The sequence below is a fragment of the Lygodium microphyllum genome, chromosome 28 (genome assembly GCF_053477565.2).
Source record: "Lygodium microphyllum isolate KBCC chromosome 28, Lygodium_microphyllum_v1.1.10, whole genome shotgun sequence".
NCBI lineage: Eukaryota > Viridiplantae > Streptophyta > Polypodiopsida > Schizaeales > Lygodiaceae > Lygodium > Lygodium microphyllum.
In genome coordinates, this window is record NC_141162.1 from 126,250,552 (window position 1) to 126,257,329 (window position 6,778).

Below are 6,778 nucleotides of genomic sequence, written 5' to 3' on the forward strand. Positions count from 1 at the left end.
TGCTTTGTGGTGCATCATGACGATGTTATCTCCAAATCAGTGGTGGCCGATGTCCGATGCTACAACTTCCAGGGAGCCGCCATGCTCATTTCATCCTTTCTGCAATTTAGTCCCACGTTGCTGGGTCATCCTTCCATCCCTCATCGCTTCCTCCTTTCTCCGTCCTGAACTCCCCTGTTCTGTAGCCATTCACTTCTGACTTCATTCCGCATCGTCTTCCCCCCAAAAAGCCCCATTTTCAAAAATAACCATCCGTTTCAAAATAGCCATCCCCCAGGCTAGATTTGCCATAGTCATAGCACAACCCAAGTCCAAGGTCTTGAGTTGAATCATCGGGAGTAAATGTGTGATTGTCATGATTATAAGTCCCAATCAGATAGAAATCCAACTTGATATTATCCATGCTGGCCTTAAGGACATATTTCACAGTGTCTTCATAAATGGAGGTATCAACACCTGCAGAATCACCCGAAACTAGAATAGGATAAAATCCAGGCATTCCTACATGCCAATGCTTTCTACTTGATGCGGATAATGGTCTTGCAATGACCAATTTATGAAATCAGAGCTGTGATAGAAGATGGCAATGCCAGTCTGGTCAACTTTAGATCCAATACCCAGCCTCCATAACCCATCAGCTCTGACCCAAGCTCATTGTAATCAATCGTATCATCTTATGTAGAGCAATATCAAAGCATGATAAGATCCTATCAATATGATCTGAATTAGATGCGGTAAGCTGAAGATCTAAACCAACCTGACCTTCTACAATCCCCAAAAGTTCCTGAACTTGTTCAACTGTAGCATTCTTGGCATAAAGACTCAGACTTTTTATAAAGTCCATGATACAACATTGTGCTCAGCATGTTCACAAAACACGATCTCCACATCCATAATATTTCCAAACTTTCCATACATATCCATCACTATGCTTCCAAACTTCTCTCCACTATACTTGCATGCAGAAAATAAATGTAAACACAACGACTAAGTATGTACAAAGTAACAAATGTCACACACACAACTTTTTGGTGGATTCCACACCTCGGATGCGCAGTAGTACGACAACGTTCATGGATGTTTCCTCGAAATACCAATCCTCGAGCAGCCAAGAAGTAACTAATCTCCAAACCAAACCCGACACAACCCTGATACCCCTTCAACACCCTAAGGAGTCAGTCCATTTCCCACTGAAAAAGGAAGTTGGTTGTAATGGAGCATCAGAAGAGGAAACAACTCCCTTGAAGGAGTCAAATCTCTATCTAGAAGCAATTCGTGGGGCCTTCATCTGTGAAGTGGAAGGAGAAAAGCAATTAACATTCCTCGATGCACATGATACTAAATGTCACTTGAAGGTTGGTGTCAGTCTTCCAAAAGAAGAATTGTCGGTCTTGCATGACCTTCTGAAGGAGAACTTGGATGTGTTTGCATAGTCCTATAAAGATTTGAAGGGGATTGATCCAATGATATGCCAATATCACATCGATTTAGAGCAGCCTAATGTGAAGCCAGTAAGGCAAAGACAGAGGCGTATGAATCCAAATTACTCTGCCCTCGTATGATGTTTCACTTGAAAGTCAGGGTGCAGGTGTAAAACGTCAGGCAATTGTATTCGAGGAGTTTTTGTATGATCAAGAATGAAATATGATAAGAGACAACACCCTAAAATGGTGGCTAATGTTTGATCCTATTGTTCTTTGGTTGTTCCCTGAGTATTAATGTTGTTCTCTTTCAATTTATTCAACTAATGATGGCTATGGTGATAGTAAACAATGTAATATTTGATGGACAACAGTTCTATGTTGCTGAATATGATAGATGCTTCATGTTTAGGTATATTTCCTAAATGTTATATGGTAGCAATAGCTGCAAATTTATTCAGGAAGTTTTCTTCAATACCTGGTGTTTTCGAGCAATATAATGTGTCTTGATTGTTATGGCATTCTAAGAAGCCATAACACTTTGACGATCCCTGCAAGTCTTAGAAAAAAATTTCTTGATTGAGGTGCAGATCTGGAATCAATTCTTGAGAGATTTAGGCGACATGAATGCTGATGGCATTGACGATGTATCAGGCCCTTTTATGGGCAGCATTTATGTTAGGCAATTACCCTTATCATTCCAACCCTATTCTTACTAGGAGTAGATCACGAGAACTAAGCGAGGCATTAGCAAGGCAGCAACAACGCAAAGTTTTTCTTAATGATGCAGAGGTTTTTGCAGCATTAGGCACGTTGGATGAAGAATAGGCTATACCTGATAGTTAGGGTGATTAGGATTTGGATTCCTCTTGGGGGGTACAACAACCATTTATAATTCTCATGCTATTTCTAAAGAATCTTTTCCAACTCCTCTAACTCTTGAAGTTTCACCTAATGTTTCAGAAGATGAGGAACCATCATTACCACCTAAAGATCAAGAAACTCCTCCTAAGTAAGCACTTATAAGACTGCAACATATAGTGCTTGGGAGATCAGTTTCACTGAGAGCTACAACCCTTCAATCTAAGAAGTCTTTAAAATTTAATCCTCTACCGCCATTGTGGAGGCCTTATAAGCTGAACATAATGAATCCAAATCAGATTGTTAACCTAAAGGTTAGAGCCTCTAAGTTTTCAAGAAAGAAAAAAAAAGACCCTGATTGTCATGTGGCGGAGTTTGAAACTAGGTGGACAGCAAGTGGATTCAACCAAATGTACGGGGATCAAGTAAAAAAGCAACAATTTGTTGGAACCTTCCAGGGAAAGGCTATGGATTGGTTTGCCAGTTATGGTATGGCAACCTTCAATTCATATGATGCTTTAAAAAAAACATTTTTAGGCATGTTCCGCAAGGACAACTCTGGGAGATATTTTAAGGAAGATCAAGAAGATCAAACAAAAGACTATGTTAGTGGAGGACTATGGCCAGAATATTTGGAACCTGTTGAACAGGCTGGCTGTTGATGATACACCTTCAGTGGAGATATAGATCACCTACTTTATGAAGGGCTTGAAAGGTAAGATTGGAAATCCCATTTCCAATGTTGAGATGGGTCAGAATGATCCATTGGATACATTGATTAGGGCAGCTATGAGAGTGGAAAAAAGACTTGGTACCTCTAGATCTAAGAACAATAAAGATGTTGACTCTTTAGACCTAGATTCTAATGCAGATTTAGAATTAGATTCAGACACAGATAGTGATTACAACTCAGATTCAAATGATGATGATTGAAGTGACTCGGATGAGGATAACTCTAGCAAGAGGAGACATAAGAAGAAAAAGAAGAAATCAGGATTAGCTATGACCAAAAAGAAGAAAGCAAATGATAAAGATAAGAAGAAATCAGAGGATAGCAAGCTAGATAAAATGATAAAACAAAAGCTAAAAGATTTGGGTATTTCTGAAAGTAAGAAGAAGGAAAAGCATTGTGAATATGTCAAAGAAAGGGCCATGAAACTAGGACTTGCTGGTATAACCCTAATGTCAGGATGGCACAACACATGCCAATGATGTAGGCTAGACCAAGACCTATTCAACCAGCTGTAGTAAATGAGATTAGTCATGACACCATACCATAGAGACCCTTCAGAGGACCTACAAGAATGCAGGCTAGACAGCCTTGGAAAAAATTTCAAGAATATCAGCAAACTACCCAAATGAGAGCATGACACTATTGTGGAGGTCAAGGACACTTTGTTGGACCAAACTATGAACTTTGGGCAAGGCATAGGACTGAGAGAGGAATGCCAGTAGCCATGATAGAATACCTGTAGGAGCATCTCATCAACAACATCCACCTGCCCTAGTTGCAGCAGTCCTTATAGAGTTACCTGATCAAGATGAAAAGAGGCAAGTCCCTAATGGTACAGAAACTACTCGCTGTAGGAAAATTCAACAAGAGAAGGTTCAAGAAGAGGCAAAGGAGGTGTCATGTAACATTAATGCTGCAAGTATGCATGTTCATTGTGATTGTTCTAATTGTCTTGAAATAGAGGAATGTCAAGAGAAGCAAATGGTCTTAGCAGTAATTACAAGTCAAGTTGGCATGAAGCTTGATTGGTAGGAACAAGAGAAGATAAGGAAAAAGGAAACAAAGGAGGTGAGAAAGATGCAAAGACTTGTTGAAAAATGTGAAGCTAATTGAGTTGATGATGTAGACGATTCAGGTCTGGAAGAAACCTGGAAGAAACCTGACCTCTGTAGGAGTATTTTCCTAAATACCAAGAGTATTTTCCTAAACATGAGAATTAGTCTCCTGATGATCAGGAGCAGTTTCGTGATAGCACAGTTGCTGAAAAATTACAACAATGAGGCTCACAAGAGCTATTCCAAGCTTTAGCAAAGTATTCTTTGCATTTAACCTTGGAGAAAATTTTGGATCTAATATCGAGATTTAAGGAGAAGTTACTCCTGAAGATTAGAGAGAAGTAACAAGAAGTTCTTGAAAGTATAGCACTTTAGGATCAAATAGTTCATGACTCTCAAGCAGTGGTACCAAACTAACAAGAAGTGGTGGATTATCAAGTACCTATCATTCAAGTTGACTATGCAGGTAGTAAGTATGATAACGTTCTGTTGGATAGACGTTCAAGAGTTTACATGCTTCCTGAACATACATATTTGGTAGCTAACCAAAAGGAGCTATTACCAGCCCGATTTCAGGTCCGGATGGCAGACCAAAGGAGATTACAACCTTTTGGTATTCTTAGAAATCAACAAATTCGAGTAGCTAGCCTGAAGTTTCAATTTTGTGGTTTTGAGAATGTCAGAAATTGGGGATTCCTATACAATGCTTTTGGGAAGACTGTGGTTTAGACTAGCTAAACTCAAGCAGGATTTGGGAAATGACTATATGTGCATCCCAAAAGGACTTAAGGAAATCAGGTTATCCACAGTGAATAAGGTTATTTTGAAGAGTTCCTCTAGACTTGTAGTAGCCCAAACTATTAACCTTGCAAATGAAGTGGAAGATGATGAGGAGGAATTATTTCTTCAAGTAAATCCTTCTATGGTTCAAGTTTTTGAAATAGATGTTGATGGTATTATAGAAGAGTATCAGAAGTAGCCCAATATGGTTGGAAATGCAGTCCAGCAACAACAAACTGTTCAAACTATAGTAGAGAATCAGTTAAGGCAGAATTTGAAAGGTCTTCCTGAAGATCAAGAACGGCCTATATTTCAGGACATGTCTGGAAATGAGCAGAATAAATTAATTTAGGACCACAATTTAACTTATCCTGAAGTTTCTTAGCAAGAAATACCTGACAAACAACAAACTGGTATGGACAGTTTTATGGACGATTCTGGTACATTGGATGAAGAAGGGCAGAAAGATATTATTCAGGATGAACTAAGATATGAGCATATAATGAGAAGATCGGCAAGAGTGGTTGAAGATGAGGTTCAGGAGGTTAACCTGAATACAGAAGGAGAGCCTAAACCCATCAAGGTTAGTATTTTTGTGGAAGATAATTTCAAGCAAGATCTAATTCAGTTGTGTAGAGTGTTTCAATATATTTTTACTTGGGATTATACAGATATGAAAGGATTTGATCTACTTGTGTGTTAGCACATGATAAACTTGAAAAAGGATGCTAAGCCTATTTATCAAAATAGGTATAGAATGAATCCTAATTATGCCAAACAGGCCCAGGAAGAAATTGACAAGCTTTTGAGAGTTGGTTTATCAAATCGGTAAATGAGGGTACTTGGTTATGTCCTATTGTTGTAGTGTCAAGGAAGAATGGGAAGATCAGAGTTTGTGTGGATTACAAGAAATTAAATGCAGCTACTATCACTGATCCCTTCCCCATTCCTTTTACTAATTCTCTTTTGGATGATGTAGTAGGTCAGGACATGTACAGTTTCCTGGATGGTTTTTCGGGATATAATGAGATCAGGATGCATCTGGAAGATATGGATAAGACAGTTTTCATTATAGAGTGGGGAGCTTATGTTAGCACAGTTGTGAACTTTGGGTTGAAAAACAAATTGCCTGAGTTTCAAGGAGCTACTCACAAAACATTTGAACCATATTTAGCAACTTTTATGAGTGTATTCATTGATGATTTTTGTGTTAGCAAAAGTGAACACTTAAAACACCTCAGGCTATGCTTTCAAAGATGTAGAATGTTTGGCATGTCATTAAATCCTTTCAAGTCAGTGTTTGCAGACAAAGGGGTGTATTGTTAGGTCATATCCTATCTGAAGAGGGTATCAGTATAGACCCCAAGAAGATTGCAGTTGTTCAGAAGGCTAAGGCTCCAAGTAATGTGTAAGAAATTATGAGGCTTATGGGGTAGATTAAGTGGTGTAGTAGATACTTAAGGTACCTGTCACATATTTGTTCTCCTCTTACAACTCTCACAAAGAAAGGGATGCAGTTTGTGTGGAGGGAAGAAGGAGAGAGATATTAGTATTTTGAAAAAGATGTTGGTAGTGGCTCCAAATTTGCAACCTCCAGCATGGGATTTACCTTTCCATATTTTTGTTGATGCATCTGATTTGGCTATGGGAGCTGTTCTTATGCAGTATAAAGTGCCGGGTTGGTACAAACCAATTTACTATGCAAGTAGGAGATTGAGTGCTGCTGAAAGGAAATATTCTGTCACTGAAAGAGAAGCACTTAGAATGGTCTTCTTGGTGTAGAAATTCAGACACTACTTATTGGAAAAATAGGTTGTTTTCCATGTGGATCATCAAGCATTGTTGTTTTTGATTAGCAAGCCCAGATTGACAGGTAGATTGGCTAGATGGATGTTGTTGCTGCGAGAGTTTGATTTTAAGGTCGTTCA